This window comes from Myodes glareolus, chromosome 11 (genome assembly GCF_982192425.1).
Source record: "Myodes glareolus chromosome 11, mMyoGla1.1, whole genome shotgun sequence".
NCBI lineage: Eukaryota > Metazoa > Chordata > Mammalia > Rodentia > Cricetidae > Myodes > Myodes glareolus.
In genome coordinates this window covers 84,120,288-84,126,287 of record NC_142036.1, presented here as the reverse complement: position 1 = coordinate 84,126,287, position 6,000 = coordinate 84,120,288, and the positions used below count along the sequence as shown (strand labels likewise).

The 6,000-nt window shown below is 40.6% G+C and overlaps 1 protein-coding gene across 8 annotated transcripts in view; it reads left to right on the top strand.

The window, feature by feature from the left end:
• Window positions 1–4,370: 4,370 nt before the first annotated feature.
• The window catches only part of Dgkb (diacylglycerol kinase beta), a 638,911-nt gene continuing 637,281 nt past the window's right edge, over window positions 4,371–6,000 (top strand). For 5 of the 8 annotated variants that reach the window (XM_048415744.3, XM_085697736.2, XM_085697735.2 and 2 more), the window contains exon 1: window positions 4,564–5,072. The gene's annotated coding sequence lies outside the window, so the exon portion shown is untranslated. Of the gene's footprint in view, window positions 4,537–4,563; window positions 5,073–6,000 lie in introns of those variants that run through there. The other 3 variants (XM_048415746.3, XM_085697733.2, XM_085697732.2) reach the window with 1 other exon arrangement.

The window sequence follows — 6,000 nt, the reverse complement described above, 5'->3', positions numbered from 1 at the left end:
TGCCCCTATCCCTGTGTGTATTTGTAAATGAATATATGTGCTGTGTGTGTGTGTGTGTGTGTGTGTGTGTGTGTGTGTGTGTGTTGCATGATTTACATGGACTATATTCCCTGAATTCCTCAGCTGTGATTTTATGGGGCACATTCTGTTTGTAAGTTAACAAGTTAAAGAACGAAAAAGACAATTTTCTCAAGGCCACATCTCCTTGACCTAGTTGAGACGTGACGTATCTGCTGTGAGGCAGAAACAGAAGGCACAGTGGGAAGATTGCTAATGTGGCTTTGTAGCAGTGAGCGGTGGTCATCGACTTCATTGCCTTCCTCTGTTGTAAATGATGAGAATCTGATTAGAGGAGGTCTAAGGGCCCTTTTGAATCTAATATGTGAAGGTTGTTCTTCTCCATAAAAGGAACACAATAGAATTAAATCTTTTCTGTGTCCCTGCTCACCTTCCAACCTATATACAGTATTCATAGATTTGAAACTAATGAAAAAGTTCTCAGGAGAGCGTTTAATTTAGAAAGTAGTACCTCTCACAATTCAAGTCAGAGTTAATAAGAATTAAATCAACTAATAAAGCATTTGAAGGATTTGAGTTTTCTAAAACGTAAAACATTCAAAACTGCACAAGAGAATACATTCATTTATGGAATCTATATCTGTTAAAGACTGCCCCTATGACCTGGTGAACTGTTCCTTTTTTCACTTTTTAAAGATACAATGAACATGCCATGTAATTTCTAAGCATCAGCTTGAATTTTTTTTTTTTAGTCCACCAGGATTCACATCAATTTTATTTAGAATCATCCTTTTAGATATCATACCAATACTTTTGAATTTTTTTAAATAGTCTACTAAAAGTGGCCTGATAACTGATTATGTAACAGTATTTCTTGTTTTGGTTAAGAATTATTAGACTGATAGTGATAATAGCTCAGTTAGAGCTCTTATTATTTGTGAACCGTCAGAAGTCTATAAGGAGTTACTGTTCGTTAGCCTCTTTAGTCCAGTCTCCTTAAAACTGCACACACCTTTCTAAAGCAATCGGTGAAGGATTCTTGGGACTAAGAAAATCTTGATGTTAGTTACTTGGTGGCCTGGGGAGGTGAGGTTCTAGAGAATTTATTAATTGTGTCTGGGGAAGAGAATCTCATTCTTGAGTAGTCTTGGGGGAGCATATATTAATCATACTGTGCCACAGAGTTTGTGGGTGACAGACTTGAAAGGATACTTAGAGGCCATGTCAAGCGATTCTCGTAATTATAGTGCTACATGTATGTAGAAGAAAATAAAAACAGGAAAAGTTCAAACACCTGCATCTTGCTGTCACAAATTACTTTATTCTTTTGCTATATTTATTCATAACCTATTGACTGTGGATGGCCATGCTGCAAACATTTTTGACATATGTTGGCATGTATAAGTGGACTATACACATAATGTCTTTTGGATTTTTTTCTCTTTTTTTTTTTTTGTCATTATAGACCTTACCCAATTTTGGCTTTTCTGCAGGAGAGGAGTATTATTAAAGACTTTAGATTGAGATGTCATGTGTTGACGGTGAAAGAAGTTTAGATGAAACCTAAGACTGCTTCATTCTAGCTGCTGGAGGGGCCGTGTCAACAAAATGTTGCCATGCCAGCATAATGGTCTGAGGTTAGATCCCTGGGATCTATCCCAGAAGCTTAGTGAGGGTCATGCTCATTCTCCCAGAAACAGGAGGACTCCTTGTCTGCTGAGACAAAGTAGACAGGTCAAGCCAATGAGCTCCAGGCTTCTGAGTGACTTGTCTCAGAGAACAAGGCTTAGAGAGATGGAGGAAAACATTAAATGCTGACTCCTGACCTTCACCCTCATGTGCACAAACTTGCATAAGCACTTCCATACACACCCATACACACACACACACACACACACACACACACACATCCATACACACATACACATAAACACCTAAAAAATCAGGGTTTTTTGATTGCTCTTTTTTTAAAATGAATATTTACAAGGCAGTTTTTATTTTCTCTCATCATTTTTAGATCTACTAATTATATAAAGACGCTTGTGAATATTTCTCTTTTAGTCTAATCACAGGAACATGTTAGAGAAAGAAATCAAGTCCTTTGACGCAGTGGTTTGCAAGTTTCTTACAAAATGTACAATCCTGTAGCTATAAGAGTCATCAGCCCTCAGCTGAAGATTTCCCTCTTCCATTACCAAGCTTTAAATGTTGTCAGAAGTGTTGGTTTTTGTTTCTACATCTCTCTAATATTGTCTTCAACTGTTACAAAGATCTACTTAGCTAGATTTTAATAGTCATTACAATTATTTCAGTATCTTGTGTCACTTCCATTTTGACCAAGACCAGATGTTGGCATTGAAATATCTAACAAATTATTTTTTGAAGAATGTTCCATTGCTTTTCCTAAAATCTGGATTTCAAAATAAGAGTAAAGGCTAAGATATAAATCCCAAGTGATAAATAGTGATGATAACTTTGGATTCCAGCTCTTTGTAGGTCAAAGTAGGAAGGTCATGAACTGGAAGTCAGACATGCGCTGGAAGACAGACAAGAGCTGGAAGACCATGAGCTGGAAGGTAGATATAGGCTTGAAGACAGACATGCACTGGAAGACAGACAGGCACTGGAAGACAGACATGCGCTGGAAGACAGACATGCGCTGGAAGAAACAAACATGCGCTGGAAGAAACAGACATGAGCTGGAAGACCGCACACTGGAACTTTTCAAATGATGGGAGTATTTGATTGACGGAGTGTGAAATCAAATAGACTTTCTCATCAGAATGTGTTTCTCAGATATTAAACTAATCCCCTTTCACTGTCTACATTGTCTTCACTACATGTGTATGAAACTTTAGGATTTTTTCTTTGCATTTTAATGATTTATGTTTTATGAGATACTTAGTTCCTCCCCACAACACTTGAAATGGCAAAATTATGTGGTTTCATAGTCTATTAAGTTTTTTATTCTTAAAATTCTTGGATATATCTCAGTGTATTATATAATTTTTCAAGTAAAGTATTGATATTTTATTTTCATTGTAATTATATTAAAGTTTGTTTTTTGTAAATTGATATCTATTAAATAATTGATAAGTGCTTTCCTCATCAATTAGTCATTGTCTACATAAAAGCTGTAATTTTTTCTTACATGAACAAATCAAGAAAAATAAGTTAGTTATTCTTCAGGCTTTTATTTTCCTTTTTGAATTTGTTATATTTCTAGGATTTGACTCTTTTTCACGTTTCTATCTATCTTGTATAACCTTGATTAAACAATCCCTATGATTGGATATAAATATGGCAGATAAGAAAACGTATTCATAGCAAGACAGAGATAATTAAGGGCTTGCAATGCAAATAAAATTTAAAAGATTTTAAGTTATTTTTAGCTCAGACAACTGAAAGCTAAAGAAAGAGTAAAAGTACGGTTCATTAAAGGTGTGTGTGTGTGTGTGTGTGTGTGTGTGTGTGTGTGTGTGTGTGTGATTCATTATTTCCAGTCTACTACAAAACAACAACACAAACACAGCTATTGCTAGATCAAATGATGTTAGACATTAAGATGCTGCTAATCATTTGAGAGGAATGCGGGTATCTGTAACTCCTGTTGGTTAGCAGTTTTTCTGTACTGTATGTTGGAGATAAGTAGGGGCAGAGAGTGAGTAACCCATGAGAGAGCGTGTGTATCCATGTATCCACAGGAATATCAAGTAGGCTTGCCAGTTTGCTTGTGACAAACAGGTGCCACTATGCTGAAATCGCAGTGGCTATCCTGTGAGGAGGCTGAGAACCATTACAACACAGTCACCAGTGCAACCCTCACTGGAGGACCTGAACAGGCACCGTAATTGCTACCAGGTCTTGCACACACTGAATGGTGTAACTTCATGTCATGTTTTTTATTACCCAATAAATTACTTTTAGCACATGACTCAAAAGCATCATTATCTGCGTCCTGATTGGTTGCAACTGTATACCATTATTTTTCCTCATCAACTGCCTTTGTAGGTGATCATCACCTATCTCCCATTTACCTGCTCACAGTGACCAGGTAGGAATGAAGCAATCGAGAGCATTAATTACTTAAGGGGGGTGGGCAATCACTGAGTAGCACTCAGAGCATATACTTCAGTAATAACGAGAGGGGAAACAGGCATCAGATTTCTGGTGGAGGGAAAAATGTACAGGAGATGACAGCGATTGCAACCAATCCAGCTAAAAGTCTCAATACTACTAATGCCTGCATTGTCTCCCCCACTGTCTGATCATAACTCAGCCCGCATTTAAACAGCTGGGAAGCCCTGTCTCCCTGTCTTATTTCCCCCCTGTGCTCCAAACCGCTATAGTAGCAGCAGCAGCCTCAGCAGCCAGGCAGGGCTGTAAGCTTGCAGCCACGCAAACCGCCGCCTCACCACCACCACACACACACATTGCACACACTTCCCGAATCAACGCGTTCTCACACAAATCCTGGACCAAGAGAGATGGGAGAAGAGCATTAGACACGGACAACAGGTATTTCCTCTCTGATCAATTCAGTTTCATTCCCGATGGCCGAGGGGTTTCATCAGGAAACAAGCCTTTGCACTACCTAGCCTGTGCGAAAGACCGGAGGACTGGAGGTGGCCTCGGCAGAGGAGGGTGAAGTGGGAGGAGTGAGATGTGGGGAAGAGGAGATGCCAAAATTGACTTTCAGGCTCCGGAAGCCTACAGCTCTCATCCTCCGCTGTTTTTGAGTTGCAAATGATCTGGGAGTGGTGGGTTGCAAGCAGCCCGTGACACTGCCTGGAAGAAGACTTCCATCTTTCAGTCACTAGTTCCAACGGGCCGTGTGTTCTGGAAGGGGGTGGCAGTCGGGAGGAGGATGCTCTGAGCAGAGTTCTTGAAGCTCCGCTCTTGGGGGAAGCCGGGCTGTGTGGGAGCCTTCTGACGGAGCGGAGAGCGTGTGAATTGGAAAGGATCCTGAGAGCTGGCTGGTCCCAGTTCCTCTCCGGAAAAGCTGTCGCTCTCGCTTCAGAGATGCGCCTAGCCTTCGCCTGCATCACGCTGCAGTAAGTTCAACTCAGCACGGTTGGTTGGCAGTTTGAGTGGCCTCTGGGTATGTGGTGCGGGGGAAGGGAAGCTGAGAAGAAATGGCGAGGAAAGTTAGGGAAGCAGAGCTTCGGATTCTCCATGCAAATCTGAAAGCATTTTGTCCCTCACTCCTGTGCGAGTTATTAGTCGCCTTAGTGTTATCTGCAGCAGGGGACCTAATGTTAGGTGAGTCTGGCCAAAGTGCTCAGTTCATTGGATTTATAGGCAAGGAGACTAGCGAGCGAGTGTGATCCCCTGAAAGTTACTGATGAGATGGCAGGCTGCCTGTGGGGGCGGGTGGAGAGGAATCTTAGAAGCCGGCTTCGATTTTTAAATGCCCCAATTGCCCTAAATTTCATTTCAGATTCATTTGCTAATTTGTAAACAAGCAAGCAAGCAAAACAAGCATGTCTTTTATTTACTTTTACAATATTAAAATTAAACGCGAACTCGATCTATAGCTGGCTTCTTGGTGACCGTCTGGGCGACACTGATAATATGATAAACATTCAAATTCTTTCCAGTGGGTGGGGTGGAGTCTCCCAGGTTCTCACTGCCTACAATTATCTCCACTGCCTAAGCAGTACGGTTTGAAGTCTCCGTGATTTCAAAGGGATGGTTTTCACATAGATGCCATTGTACTTTGCTGCTTAGCAGGACTGTGTTCACTGGCAGAAGGAAACCAAGGCTTAAGAACTTTCAAAAACAACTCCAGCCTGTTTGTTCAAACTGTAGATAATCAACTCTTAAAAATAGGTCAGCGAGGGCTAGCCCATTGTAAAGCAAATTACCAAGCAAACAAGATGTTGGCAGGACACTAAAGGTCTTTTCTAAAAGGGGAACTAGAAATAATTAATTTAAAACAGTTGGGATTACCAGGCCAGTTTCACTCTCATGGGCCCCTCT